Raw genomic sequence first — 14,474 nt, 5'->3', positions numbered from 1 at the left:
TATTTCCTCTGCAAAAATGTCCTTTTTAATATCTCATTTAGTTTAACTTTTGGCATTGAGTTGGTATTTTTAAAATGTAGAAATTATGTAATTGTTTCCAGTGAACTTTATATTTTTCTGCAGAAGCACTGGTCAGTATCTGGAAACCTGACAGAGTCAAAGCAAGTCATCCAGGAGCATGAAATCACTCAACCACAGTACTGCTTGTACAGTTTGACTGGCATAGGAACGTTTTTAAAATTATCTGCTTTATTCTGTCACATAAAAAAAAGAAAAAAAAGAAAAATATTTTAGGAGACATCACAGCATGTTTGAAGGCATGTGCATGTGTTCAGAGAAATTTAAGCCCATTACAGTGGGGTCTGTGGCTCTGCAGGGGTCCATGTGGGGAGTTTTATGGGGCCCCGAGCAAAATGGGAAATAGTATAAATTCCCTTTAATTTAGTTTACCTCAATTAATTAGAATGATCATAATTAAAAATGGATATGAACGACTAATACAATCATAGGTTTTCCCTTTCATAGACAGTAATTCATTTAGAATCAACACTGAAAAAAACTCAAAACTCTCACATGAGTGTGTACATGGTGAAAAAAAAATCTCTCTCTAACAGAAGTTTGTGTGTTCATTTGGGGGTTACGGGACACGAAAACGCTTGAGAGCCCCGAGCTTCCACATGTGCAGATATTTGTTTGAAACTTTCCCTCCTGTCCTCGCCAGCTGTTCCACATTTTATCTGCTTGTCTGCTCTCGGGTTTCACACAGACGACGAGGGTCCAAGGTGCTCAGCCATGCGGTGCAGCTCAAATCCTCCTTTTTTTGACACTTGGCAAATTATTAACGGAGGTCTGGCTGCCTTGAGACGGAGCAGTGAATGAACACACCAAATAAGATGTTTAACAGCACAAGTTCACACAGATAAAAAATCTCCTTTTAGCTTTTTTTTTTTTTTTTTTTTTTTTATGAGGTTGTTCCATCATTCATCTTGGCTGAGCATTTGGCTTTGAGCAGAGTTTTTGCAGCTCTTGGTTACATTTGTCTAATAAAATAAAGAAGGGACTGTCACATAAACTGTCATTTAATATTTTCCCTTTTTTATTTATAATAACAAAATAACATTTCACAGGGCATACGAGTGGAAAATTAATCAGTGTCAAAATGATTAAGCTCAGTTAAAAAAATAATAAACAGACAGACAAGGACAGATTTTAGACCAAATATAGTTAAATCTAACAAGACAATCATTTTGTTATTATAATCATATTTCTAGAGATGAAACAAATAGCTCTGTACTTTTTTCCCTTATATGTTCTGCTTTTCATGACTTGTGAATTCAGCATTTTTAAATATTAATGCAAATGAAAAATACCACATAATTGCCATTGCATTCCATAATTGGAGGCCAAAATTATGATGGCGTACGATATTATTTTCAACATATAAGTACTGTATTTTTTCCAACAGTGTTTAATTAAGTGTGATGAATCTAAATTTCAGTGATTGACTGATGACAGAGAAATATATCACGTATTTGAATATTACACACAAGCTGATCACTTTAATTTTAGCTTTCACACCACAATGTAGATGTTAGTCAAATTTCTAAATATTTGTTATATAATGAAACATATAAAACAGCTTCATAATATAAAGAAAATCTCTTTCCACTCTCAAAATACATGTTAATATTCAATGTGTAGACCTAATATTGTTTTTGCTACTATTAAATTGGTTGATACTGACGTCAAACAGGTGCACCTTTACCAAAAAAAAAAAAAGGACTTTGTCTCATTATGATGCAGCAGCAGTGATGAATGCAGCAGTGTTTAAGATGCTAATCTGCTGGAATGAGATGCACAACGCAGAGCCATTCGCTTACTGTAGCCAGCAAAGATGTATCACTGCCGCTCTCTGCTTCTTCGGCTCCATGCGTGAGGAACAGGCGGATAACGTTTTTTTTCCTCTGCATGAGTCAGTCCGTCAGATAGCAACAGCATACTGTTTTATCTCAACTTTTAAGCGCTCCTTAAGGTAAAATTATGCATAGCGACACTTGCCCAATACACCCGTGACCTGGCGACCTGGCAGAATAGGGGCTGTCATGTTAATGCAGGGAGATGACATGCTATTAGCTTTTGAGGTATGGCCCTCTTCTCTCTTTTTAAGGGCCTCGGCATTCACAGAAGGCAGGTTCTGTCCTCAGGCCTTTTTACACCCTGCAGGAAGAATACCTGTTATCAAGTTTGTATGCAAGAGGCCCTAATGAGCTGTGTTGTTGTGCTAATGCCCTGATCGGGAGCCCTCAAAGAGGTGGCAAATGTTTTGTTAAAACAGGGGGTAATGTGAGGGAAGTTGATTTTCCTCAAGATAATGAGGACTAGGGTGTATTTTTTGGTGTTAGCTTGCTTGTTTTGCAGGTTTTTCTGTAGCTTGTGGTTGATTGTGTGTTTTTCCAGCTTTGTGTTTTTTCTAAATTTACTTATAGGGAGTTTACAGGTTATAATAATAGGTGCAATTCTTATAACCTTTCATTGTTGGTAGTAAATAAATATCCACTAGCCACTTGACCAATGAAAGTTTGGAGTAATTCCCTGTGTAATTTGATTAGCTGTTGCTTCTCTTGCATATAACTGCTATAGTTGAATAGATGGCCCCCAAAAGAAATCTCTCTCTCACTTTGATGATTTGGTACTTTGATATGTTGACATCAAGTGAAACAGACACAGTGGGGAAAGAAAGAGGACAAGTCAGACAGAGGTAGTGATTGAGGAAAAAAAAAAAGGCTGTGCATGAGAGCGGGCGCTGGTGTGGTTTGTGAGGAAGGAGGAGTGCTATGAAAAGTTGGGCTGAGATGGCAAACCTGAGGAGCGTCAAAACGTCTGGATGCATTTGCGTGCGAGCAGAGACAAGAAGGGGTCTTCGGGTGCGCGAGGGCTTCTCCTTGGCCTCCTAATCCCCAGGCCCAGCCATCCCTTCAGGGCATGCCTCAGATCTGGCTCTCTGGCTCTCCGCGCGGACGACCCAGCTCCGCCAGCAGATTTAATATGCTATGTGTTCCTGCTCCCCCGGCTCCCCTCCACCTCAACCATCATTGTCCCAGAGCGGGACCCCCGCTCCCTGCTTCAAGGAGCCTGCTAAAGGCACCTTTCAAGCTGGGTGATGTCTTTGGATAAGGCATACGGTGGGGGGAAAGTGGCGATGACGGGGGTGTGAGACTCATGATATCATACTGTAATTTCAGATATGTATATTACACACATTCGTTGAATCTTAATACACTCGGGGCGTTTGCAAACAGCATACTGACACAACAGTCATACACCTCATCACACTTGCATGCATGTACATGCATTCTGCTGCTCCTCCACACTTCTCTCTCTCTCTCTCCTTTTTTTTTTTCCTCCTTCTCTCACTTATACATAAACACACATTTAGTTTTTATTTGGTCTCATTTCTCTTTGTCTGTTTCTCTTTTTCTCTCTCTCTCTCTTGTGGAAGCAACTTTTTTTCATTTGTCTGAAGAAATAGGAAATGGGAGGAAAAAAAAAAGTGGGAGCTCAAGTTGCCTTAGCAGGGGCTGAGAGAGGGCTGGTTTGTTTTCCATGGCTTTGGCCTTCTGGAAACTCCAACTGGACCTGACAATTAGTCTGGTCAACTGCTCTCCCAGAGTGAGGCACCGAATAAGCAATAAAAAAGGAAAAAAAAAAAGAGGAAAAACAGTCAATAAATAAATATGAATCAAGTGATTTGAATTTACGATGGATGAAGTTGTGTTTGACAGCTTTACATAAGCGCAGTTGTGGGTCATTGTAAATTTTATTGCAAAATATGCAGGTTTGCGTGTGAGAATTCAGAGTGTGCCAGCTAGCGGCTGCGTTTTCTTTTCTCACAGACTTGAGGAGAAACAGGACAGGTCGCGCCTGCATGAGGGCGCCGTTCATCCCCTCCTCTGTTTGCTATAGCTGCCGTAAAAATGTCTTTAAGTCTGCGGTGTGAAGTATAGCAGCAAGAGGTGAAGTGCCTTGGTTTGGGGCCCATTTGCTTGCGGGCTGTGTGTAAAGTTGAGCGCCTAAAGACACAGTTTCCCGGGGCTGGGGGTATTATTGCAGATGTGGCATTGTGTCAGCTTTGATGGGAGCCGGTTGTGGCATCCGTGAGGGGGTCTGTGCTTTCTCGTCCGGGGTGGTGATTGGGGGACAGATGAGCCAGCCGCTTGCTGTGAACAATGATCTGTCACTTACCCCTGCTTCTTGATGTGTGAAGCCATGAGTCAGGCTGTGTCTCCTCCCGGACGCCAGTATATGCTCACACATTTTTTCCCTCTGCCAAATCATTTGAACTCAGGAAGGAAAAACCATAGTGTTAACTGTGCATCTTCTGTTCCTACACTACTAATTAAGTTATTTATTGTCATGCAATAACGCTCACAATGTGAACCCCATGTGTTTGCAATCCCATGCTGCTTGTAGTTGTCTTTCAGCCGGAGTTATCCTTGAGTCTTGCTGCATCCTGGAGTGGAGGTCAAGGAGGGGTCTATTGTTTGAATGTCAAATGTAAATCCCAAGGTTAATACCTGAAAGAAGCAGAGGCCCAGACATTCTCTCTGCTCTCCAAACATGTTTAGATGAGTACCTCTTCCCCCACTCTGCTTCTTCATTTCCGTCTACTGCGGACTTGGGGCAAGTTGGAAAAGGAGGGAGAGGGGGGGACGGGTATCCCGTATAAACCCCTCTAGTGTGTTCTTCTCAGCAATGAATGCTAACAGACCCTGGCTCTAATAATGCCTCATCTTAGAAAAACAAAAGGGGAACTCTACTATCTGAGCAAATTTCTGCCCCAACCTGACAGAGCCCTCCTTTGACAGCGCAGCATTTGAAGACTAATCGTTTTTTCTCATGCAAAGCACACTGTTTTAAGAGCCCGGGCCACGGAAAGAGAGGGGGCTGTGTTTTAACAATACTCCACAGGGAGTGAGGAACAGGGTTTGGGGAGGGGAGGTGGTGGTGAGGGGGTGGTGGGTGGTGGGGGGGGGATTCCTCTCTCCTTTGCTCCTCAGACAAAGCCCAGTTCCTTTCAGGGTTGCATGGGGGGTAGTGTGCATGGGGAAGAGGAGGGAGCATCCAAGAGTTTGAGTTCCTTGAAAGAGAGGGACTCCAGCCGTTTTTAATGACAGTTTGTCATCATGGCTCCTCTACCTTCCAGGGAAAACGTAGGGCTGGCCTTGCACTGACAGGCCTGGAAAGAAGTGGGCCCGAGAAAAATTTATAGAGAAACAGAAATATTAACGTGTACATGGGGCCCTAAAACGGCTTTGGCTATTCCTGCCAGACGGGTGTTTTTATTAAGAGGGGTCGACATGCTTTGGAAATATATCTTATTCATGAAGAAAGCCAGGTTAGACTTCCCAAAGAATTCATTATATTCCCCCAGATGCGGCTTTGCGGGTTGCAGCCGTCCCTCGGAGGACGTGGAGCGTGGAGCGCGACATTGTAAAGCCTCCCTTAGTGGGCACGGGAGTGCGAAGGGTTCCATTTGTCAAAGGTGCTGGAGTCTTTTTCCCTCCTCAACACTTTCCCGGCTCAGTCTCAAACTCATTGTCTGAGCAAAGGCAGGACATTAGTCACCGCAACACCACGGGAGCCTGCAGGGCTAAGGACCAGTGCTCTGGAGCCTGGGCTGGGACAGAGGGGAGGAGAGAGGGGAGAAGGAAGAATGGAGGGAGGGAGGGACGGGAAAGGTGAGAGTAGGGCAAGAGAGGAGGAGGAAATGTGGGGTACCGTAGGTGGAAAGTGAGGAAGAGAGAAGACGAGAGTGCAGAGTATGTGTGTGGGAGAGGGAAAAGGACCGTGGGGGGGTTAGAGGGAGTGGAGTCTGTAGCTCTACCTCAGGGCTCAGTATGTAAGCCCCTGTCTACCCCCCAAAGCTGCTTTCACAAAGAGATTTACAAGACAGGTCTCCGGTGTGCTTTGCTGCCCTGCATTATGAGTGAGTGAGTGTGTGAGTGTGTAAATGTGTGTGTGTGTGTGTGTGTGTTTCTTGCAAAAATGGACCTTTCTGTTTTTTTTTTTTCAGAACTTCTTCTCTTTTTTGCATCATCTATGCAAGAAAGATATTCACCCAAATTTGCCAATCCAAGCAGGTCAGACTCACGACAGCCCCAGTGGAGCAGTGTGAATAACCTATTCCCCCTGGTGGCAGGGTGTGTGTGTGTGTGTGTGTGTGTGTGTGTGTGTGCATTCATGTGTGAATGTATTTCACAGATTCACACATACAAGGGATCCTGTTAGCTTTTGGAATTATTTATAAAGCCTGGCTTTTGTGTGGCGCTCTAAGTCCCTGTCTCCTCCCATTACTGCCTATGACTCTACCTGGGCTTTTTTCAGCCCCCAAATGCTCCCTCAGCCACCCTCCCAGCACAAGGAACTGAGTTTAGTGTTATATGTGAACCCTTTACAGCTACTAGTTTCCACAGAGAATCTCTTTCTCTTTTTATATGCACTGTATACTGGCTAAATGTCCTGGAAAAGTAGTTTTCTCATTTAGAAAGTCACAATCTGTGGACACAAACACAATCTATACACTTGAGAAAGACACAAAAAGTTACAGCGACCCATCCCATATGGCCCTGATTACCCTATAATCCATGTATGTTTTTTTCCCCTTTTACTTGCACGGACCGAGCGGGGGTGAAGGTTTTAGTGTGTTTGAGATGGTTTATGTTAATGTTGCCTTTATTGAAACAAGCTGGGATGTGATTATAGTCCTGCTCGGTACATATGAGCAGCAAACTGCTCTAGTTTCCCCATCTCCCTCTGGCATAGAGATCAATGCAAACCAGCTAACGCAGGGTAATAAGCCATTAGTACACACATTGTTGGAGAGATTTACATACATCGACCGGCAAACTGATAAACTAGGTTCCGTGTCCTAGAGGTAAGAATGATTGTGTGCGCGAGTGATTAGCTGAATGAACGCCGGGTTATGTGTGTGTGTGTGTGTGTGTGTGTGTGTGTGTGAACCATTGCTGGGTGATCTCTTCCCTGTGACTGCCAGTCCTGTGTGATAGGTGCCAGATTGTGTAGCTGGGAGCCAGGTTGTCTCTGCTTGTCAGGAGAACCGGGTGGAGGAGGGGAGATGTGAGGATGATTACAGTACACTGTTCCTCTGATCTGATTCATCACTAACTGTCTCTCTTGCAAAGGGTGAACTTATTATCCCTGTCTCAACTTCCACCGTGGAGCCAGCTGCTCTCCATGCTTCCCAATTAACCCCAGGCACCCGTCAACCGCTCCAATTAAGGCCTACTCCTCCTCCTCACAAATTTATTTGCCCGCGTTAGCCGGCCCGGCTCTGGTCGAGATGCTCGAGTGCGAGGAGGTGAGTGAGTGAGCCGGCAAAGCGTTGAGCGTGTTTGTTTAGGAGCTGTCCTAAGGAATGGCGTTACAGCTCCTAGATTTATTTGAGGCGGGGTTGCAAACAGCTGAAACGAGTAAATACACCCAGATGTTTGGCTTCTTCACGATCAAGTCGGTGGGCCTGAGGGGGCTGCCGGTCTAATGACAGTCTTGTTCTTCGCTCTTTATGTTGGGGATTTTTAGGGGGCCATTTTGTGACTGTGCTCTTTAGAGAGTTTATGGGAAGTTTTTTGTTGAACACTTGGCAGCGCTGTGAGGTTTATAGCATCTCATTCCAGTGTTGTGTGGTGTGATATTGTCTTGGTATTTGACTTGCGTGAGTTTTTTTTCACTGGGCTGAGCGTTTCCTCCCAACTCAGCCTTTCAAATCCGAAATATTCAGCTGTGTGTTTTTGATGCATTGGTTTCTGATGAGCAACAGCATGTGTGTGTTTGTGTGTGTGTGTGTGTGTGTGTGTGTGTGTGTGTGTGTGTGTGTGTGTGTATCTGTACTGGAGTGTTGCTGTAGATGGGATACAGGTTTGGCAGCACTGCCAAATCCTCTGAGACTGCATGTGTGTGAGTGTGTGACTGTGTGTCTGTGTGTGTGTGTGTGTGTGCGTGTGGAGTCTACAAGCCGGCGCAGAGGGATGGGGGGGCTCTGTGGCTGATATGAAAGTGAAGGGAGAGAGTTGTCTCCCGACGCTGCCGTAGGGAGAGCCGTCAGGGAGCTAGAAGTCTCTGGGACTCCCTCTGAGCTTCACTTGTCTTTGATCTCACACCTCCGCTGCGGTATACTCAATAATACTCCATAGAACTCTCTCTCACCTGCCGCCAATCCTGCAACACAGACCCACAGTTCACATCGATGAGAGTCTCAACTTTACTTACAGACCTGCACAAGGGCCAGTGAGCCCGTTCACTGTGTTTACAACTACCAGAGAGGAAAACTTTGAAGACTACAACTGCTAGAAAACATAATGAAAAGACTGAATCACCCTTTTGACTAATCAATCAATTAATGAAGTCCTGTCTCATGTCTTGACTTGTTTGACCAAAAGTCCAACATCCAAAGATATTCTATTAGCAATGATATAAATTAGAGAATAAACAGTAACTTCTCACTTTTGAGTAATCGACAAGAGCATATTTTGGCATTTTTTCTTGATAAATGACTAATCTAATCATGCAACTAATAAACTAATGATTTCAGCATAAAGTATGCAGCTCTAATTAATAGGTATTTTGACTAAGCTGATGAAAATGAGCCCATTTTGTCACTATTTTTTATAAGTTTAAGAGCAACTCAACTGCCTTATTAAGTGCATGTACTTTGTATTTAGTACACTCACTCCTCTTTTTACCCCTGTCGCTGACATGTTGAATTAAGGATGGAGTGCTGATAGGATGACCTTATTTTAAGGTATTTTTCAGCCCGTCTGATGAAAGATAAGAAAAATGTGAAGATGCAACAGAATTATCCGTCTCTGCATCTGTGGAATGTGTGACCCACTGTTACCCTTTTGGATATGTTCCCATCCACACAGGAAGTCTAGCATTAAAGCAATGCCATTTTCTTCATTTTCGCTTCCTTGTTTCCCCTTTCTCCCTGCATTCCTTTGACTGACTGTGGCACATTTCAGGACAGCCTCATTCAGCATTCCTTTACATCCCGATTTGTTTGCCCTCCCCTCTCATTTCTTTCAAGTCTCTCTCTGTTTAGGTCCGGCTTTATCATGCGAGAGCCAAACACCAAGACAACTTCATCTCATCCAATTTTCAACCCTTTAATACGGTTTAAATGGCATGGCCGCGAGGGCCAGGACGGGAATTAATAAGAGCCAATAAAGCTCGCCGCTGGGGCATCGGGGCCAGTCTTTAAGTAAACATTATGACTTCTTGAGGGGGGAATCGGGGGCAGCACTTGATGAATTGTGGCGGAGCTTGGGAAGGGCTAATTTCTCACTTAGCCGTCCTGATGGGGCTAGCTAATAGGCCTTGCTTTGCCTGGCTGATTGTCTGCTGGCTTTATTATTGTGCATTATCGCGCTGCCCCCTGGCTGTTGTTAGGGTTCGGCCCCGGAGACGCCAGCGCCCGTCATTAATCACATAGCAGCACTGACTCACTCCACTCCAACACTTATCCCAATGACACAGAGGAATGAAGGGAAGGAAAGAGAGATAGGGAAAGAATAAGTTAGGGAGGGAGTTTGCATGAAATAACTAAGGAGTGAAACTGAACTGAAGAGGACAAGAACTTTCAAGTGCAAGAAGTGAGTGTTTCACAATGACTTCATAACCTGTAGCTCACTCATGCCGTGCAGCCAAATAGCACCTCTCTTTGTTATACATGTCTGTCTAAGGCACGGAGGATAAGAGAAGTATGTTCTACAGTCCCGCAGGCTAAGTGTGAAGACCTTGTGTCAAAGCCATACCTGCTACCACTACACACACACACACACACACACACACGCACACACAGGACCATCTATCTGCTTGATCCTTCTCTGAGTGCACGTGTGAGGAGGAGGAGGAGGAGGAAGAGAGAGATGTGTGTGTGTGTGTGTGTGTGTGTGTGAGGTTTTCATCAGTACAGGAATTTCTCTTCCTCCATTCATCCCCTCCCTGGGGTCCCCTCTCTTATTTATGTTCTGCACACAGTGATCGCACTTGCATACTGAGAGGCGTACAGAGCACCTGGTGCATCCACTCCTATACACACTGTCAGGTGCGCACACTTTAAAACACAAACCAAAGAGGCCCTCTTTCTCCCCGTGCCATGTTCACACACACACACACACACACACACACACGAGTTACATAGGAACTGCACTCTCAAACATCGCAGCACACAGCGTAACATGTTCTCTTTCGCTGCAAAGGATGTTGTCGTACTCTGGTTGTGGCATCGTGCAGAGCGCCTTTCTAAAGCTTCATATGAAGAATGCCTCCACAAACACAAGACTGTTTTCACTGGAGATGAGAGGCCCACTGACAGGATACAGACCTCACTCCCCTTTGCATTACAGTGTATGCCATATGCAGGGGCCACTCGAGGAGAAACCTTAGAGTATATGGTGGCTGCTGCAACAGGCGGGGATTTTTTTTTTTTCCTTTGATAAACTGAATACTGAATGTCAAGTGGCTGTTCAGATGCATAACGAGTTTGTAAATCATTCTTATCTTAATCTTAGCCATTTGAAAGCAGAAACCTTTTGCATATAGGAAAATGTTTTTCTTTTCTTTCCAAGGACTTTCATGATATTTGCCGAAGTAATAATCTGCATTGTTTGCTTTGGCCTCCAGTAAAAGGCTGAACAAGCATCTTTTGCTTCTTTTCAAGAATCAGGAAAAGTGTCTGATCAAACAAATGCTGTATGTTTTAGCATGGGAAGAAAATGAATAAAGCGGGGAGCAGGGGAAACCAATACCGCATAACTGGGCCACCACAGCAACAAAGCTGCCTGCATTATCCATTGTCTCAGTCCTCGCAGCCCCACATGCCCTGACACAAGTGGCTCACGAACAAATGCAAAGTCAAAATATATAAATAAACAATCTAATAAGCAGGGGGCTGTGGGGAAAACGCGCAAGATTTCCATTGTGGTGCGTGCTTTATTTGCCCCTTATCTACTGGGTAGCGAGCGCAAAAGAGGCATCGTGTAAGCATTACGATTACATCGTGTGGGTTTGTTACCCAGGAATGTAAGATGCACTCAGCTCATTCTGTTGTGCGGCACATAGGGTCCCTCACCAGCCCTCCAAAGCATCTTAAGTGGAGAGGTCTGAGGGACCAAGACGCACGCGAGGATAATCTTATTAGCTCCGCTGAAAGCTACTGACGGGCTGTGTTGTTGCACTGTTTGTCCTTGACAAAAATATAAACATCCCTCATTTGCACAGGCTTTCTGCTTTCAAAATGTACGCAGCACATTTGTGATAGCAGCTCAAATTGTTTGTCGATTGAAAGCTATTATGATGCTGTACTTTTAAAGTCATGATATATTATAGGCAGGTAGGCCTTCTGTAAACTTTTGAAGCCAATAAACTACAATATATGCATTCATTTATCTATGCAATAGTCATGAGATGATTTACTTCCTCAACACATGAACCAATAAATCATCTCAATAAATGTATCAACTTTCATTTTTTACAACCTAGTTGTCAGAAGTGGGACTCACACATCGAGGTACAATAATATAGAAACATGTAAATGACTAACAACCTGAATAGCTCAACCATGTCGCACTACACAAAAGGGTGAGAAGGCCTCGCACTAAACCAGTTTGCATGTGCATATCTGGGATTTGATATGTGTGTGTGTGGCAGAGTGTGACTAATTCCTGCTAAATGGCCCTTACTTGAGGGGCTGGTCCCCATCAGCTGTAGGCCAGACTTAGTGCCATCTGGGCACAATGTTAAGTTTCACTTGTGAATGGGAGCCACAACCACCAAATCCCCAATCTTCCCCCTTCCCCTTCCTCTTTGCCTTGCAGGGCCAAGGGGAAGCCATAAGTGCAGTGTTGAACACAGCATGGAAACCTAAGTATGTGGTTTCCTCGGAGAGCCAATGAGTTTGGGAACACCTCCTCAGTAGGGATTTTGAACCCATGACAGGTCCTTTAACCACTAGCAAGCACTTCCACTGTCTCCTTAAGGGGCCTCATCCCCTCACTGACCTTATCCAATGCAAACACATGCAGCCCAAGCCAGCATTCTGTTTTATTGCTAGATTCAGCTAATCTTGCTGAAGGGCTTACTCCTCCTCCCTCTTCGCCCCTCAGTGTTTTAGTTATTCCAGCTGTGCAGGAGCCCTTAATGTTGTTGGCATAGCTGCGAAATGTGCAAAAACACACAAGGTACACACAGGAAAACATGTGCAGGCATGTAGGGGCACTGTGAGGTGCACACACATGCATGCAAACATGAACACACACACACACACACACACACACAGTCTCACGCTCCTCCCTTTCTCCATTCATTTTCTCCCCCTCTCATCCCACTTTTGCTCACAATCTCCCTCAATCGTCTCCATCTCCCATCTCTCCCCTCCCCTCTAACTTGCTGCGCTGCGGTGCGTTTGTGCAGTGTTGATAAGCCTAAGATAGCAGATCTCGGTGGTCGCTGATGTAATGATGATGAATGCTGCGCCGCTGCCAGTCTCCCCCCTCAGGGGGCCCTCGACTCTGAACAGTTGCCCTAATGAAATGAACACAAATACAGTACCCCGTCTGTGAGGGGGGGGGTGCCAAATCTAAGAAGACACTTCAAGAGTTTATATAGAAATGTCCCCCAGTTTCTGATTGTGTGTGCAAGTGTGTGTGTGTGTGTGTGTCATGCATTTGCAAATATGTTCCCAAGCACAGAGTGCAGTGGAATTAGAGTTACACCTTAAGCAGCTTCATAAAATTAGGCTTGTAAAGACGCAGCCTTTAAATAACAAGAGGCAGTCATTTAAGCTTGCATGAAGAAAAAAAAAAGAAAGACTGATTTTTTTTTTATCAAAGGCAAAAGTTTATTTTAGTGTTTCACTTTGATGTGTACAATTTGCAGATGACTTTCAACTCAGTGCCTTTGTCACCAAGGCGTATAATTTATGTTAAATTGATTTGCTTAATGTGCTTATAAAATAAGAATGTTTTTTTTTCTGAGGGAACAGTCTGAATTGTGGTATTTTAAACCTGTTTAATCGCCTCCCTTTCTGTGTGGAAGGATTACAGTTGAGCACAAATAAAGATACACCCTCTTTCTCTCTCCTCTAATTGGGTGTAGGACAGTCATTTCATGGAAAAGACATTAATATGAAATTAACATTTATTTTGCGTAACAACAGCAACCGATGCCTAGTTAATTCCATCTTTTGTGCCAGGCCTCTGTGACACACCACTGAAAAAAAGTCTGTAAGGTATTCCCCATACAGATGGTTATTTCTGTGCTGTCGCATGTAAATGTATATAAAAAATCTGATTTCTGCCTGTAAATAGATCATTTTTTTTTGTTTTTAGTGAAGGTTTAAACTACAAACAACAACTTCAAATGACATGACACTAACTAATTTTGTAGGGAATAGGATCTCTGCTCTCAGATTAAAGGAAAAACTTTTTTCTCACACCAAGTCACGTAGTTTTCTTCCTGTACTTCAAACATCACCATGGAAGTGTCTTTGTGTTGATGGATATCTGAATGTTTCTGAGGAGTTGGACGGGGTGAAAATGAGCAACACCAAACGTGAAAGCAGAGACAGGAACATCTGCAGGATTGGGTGTGGGCGTCCAGGTCAGAGGGATTATGGGTGAAAAGGTCCTGCTTTTAATTGCTGCTTTGGAACTGTGGCCTGCCTTGTGGAACACAAAAGACTGGTCAGACACGCTTCAGTGGCTTGGACTTGTGAATATTTCCCCGTCCACTGGAATGCCCCGCTTTCTCCTCACCTCCCCTACAAACCCCGGTCCTGACCCTCATATTCAGCACTACGCTTCCAGCTCTTTCTGCTTGGGTCTGACTCACCTGGGGGCGTCAGCCAGACGCACACATGCACGTATCCTCCCATACAGAGAGCACAGCCGGGATCTCTCCCTTTTCTTTTCCTCTTTGCTCAAGTTCAGTCATTAGGATGATGTAATGATGGAAAAGGGAAAGAGTTCTCTCTGATCACGCTCTCGGTTCTGCCGATGAAAGGGAAAGGGTGGCACCTATGATCAGTTATCAGCGTAGGAACTTACAAATACGCACGTGCAGACAGACATGCGCCGCACATATTCTAACGATTAATTCGCTCTCGCTGCAAAGACCCCCAGAAATGAAAGCATCCACTCTATCAAACGCGTGCAGCAGTGATTTGAGATGATATCTGTGCAAGTAGGACAAAAATGTCTTTGGTTGGGGATGACGGCTACACATGTATTCATGTTGGAGTGATTAGAGGACGAGCTCTTGTTTAATTCTGTTTTGATTGGTAGGGGTGTAATTGCATTGTGTTTTTTTTTCCTTTCTTTTTTTTTTTTTTTTTTTTTTTTGTAAGCCAGCAATTGCTTACAGATGTTGTTGTCGGGTCAGAATAGATGACAGACTCT

At 44.2% G+C, this 14,474-nt stretch overlaps 1 protein-coding gene across 1 annotated transcript in view; it reads left to right on the top strand.

Annotated features, from left to right (window-relative positions):
• Nucleotides 1–14,474, top strand: part of gli3 (GLI family zinc finger 3) — a 95,706-nt gene that overhangs the window by 1,412 nt on the left and 79,820 nt on the right. The window lies entirely within an intron of this gene.

The sequence above is a fragment of the Thunnus albacares genome, chromosome 21, assembly GCF_914725855.1.
Source record: "Thunnus albacares chromosome 21, fThuAlb1.1, whole genome shotgun sequence".
NCBI classification, from domain to species: domain Eukaryota; kingdom Metazoa; phylum Chordata; class Actinopteri; order Scombriformes; family Scombridae; genus Thunnus; species Thunnus albacares.
This window is presented reverse-complemented; position numbering and strand designations above follow the sequence as displayed.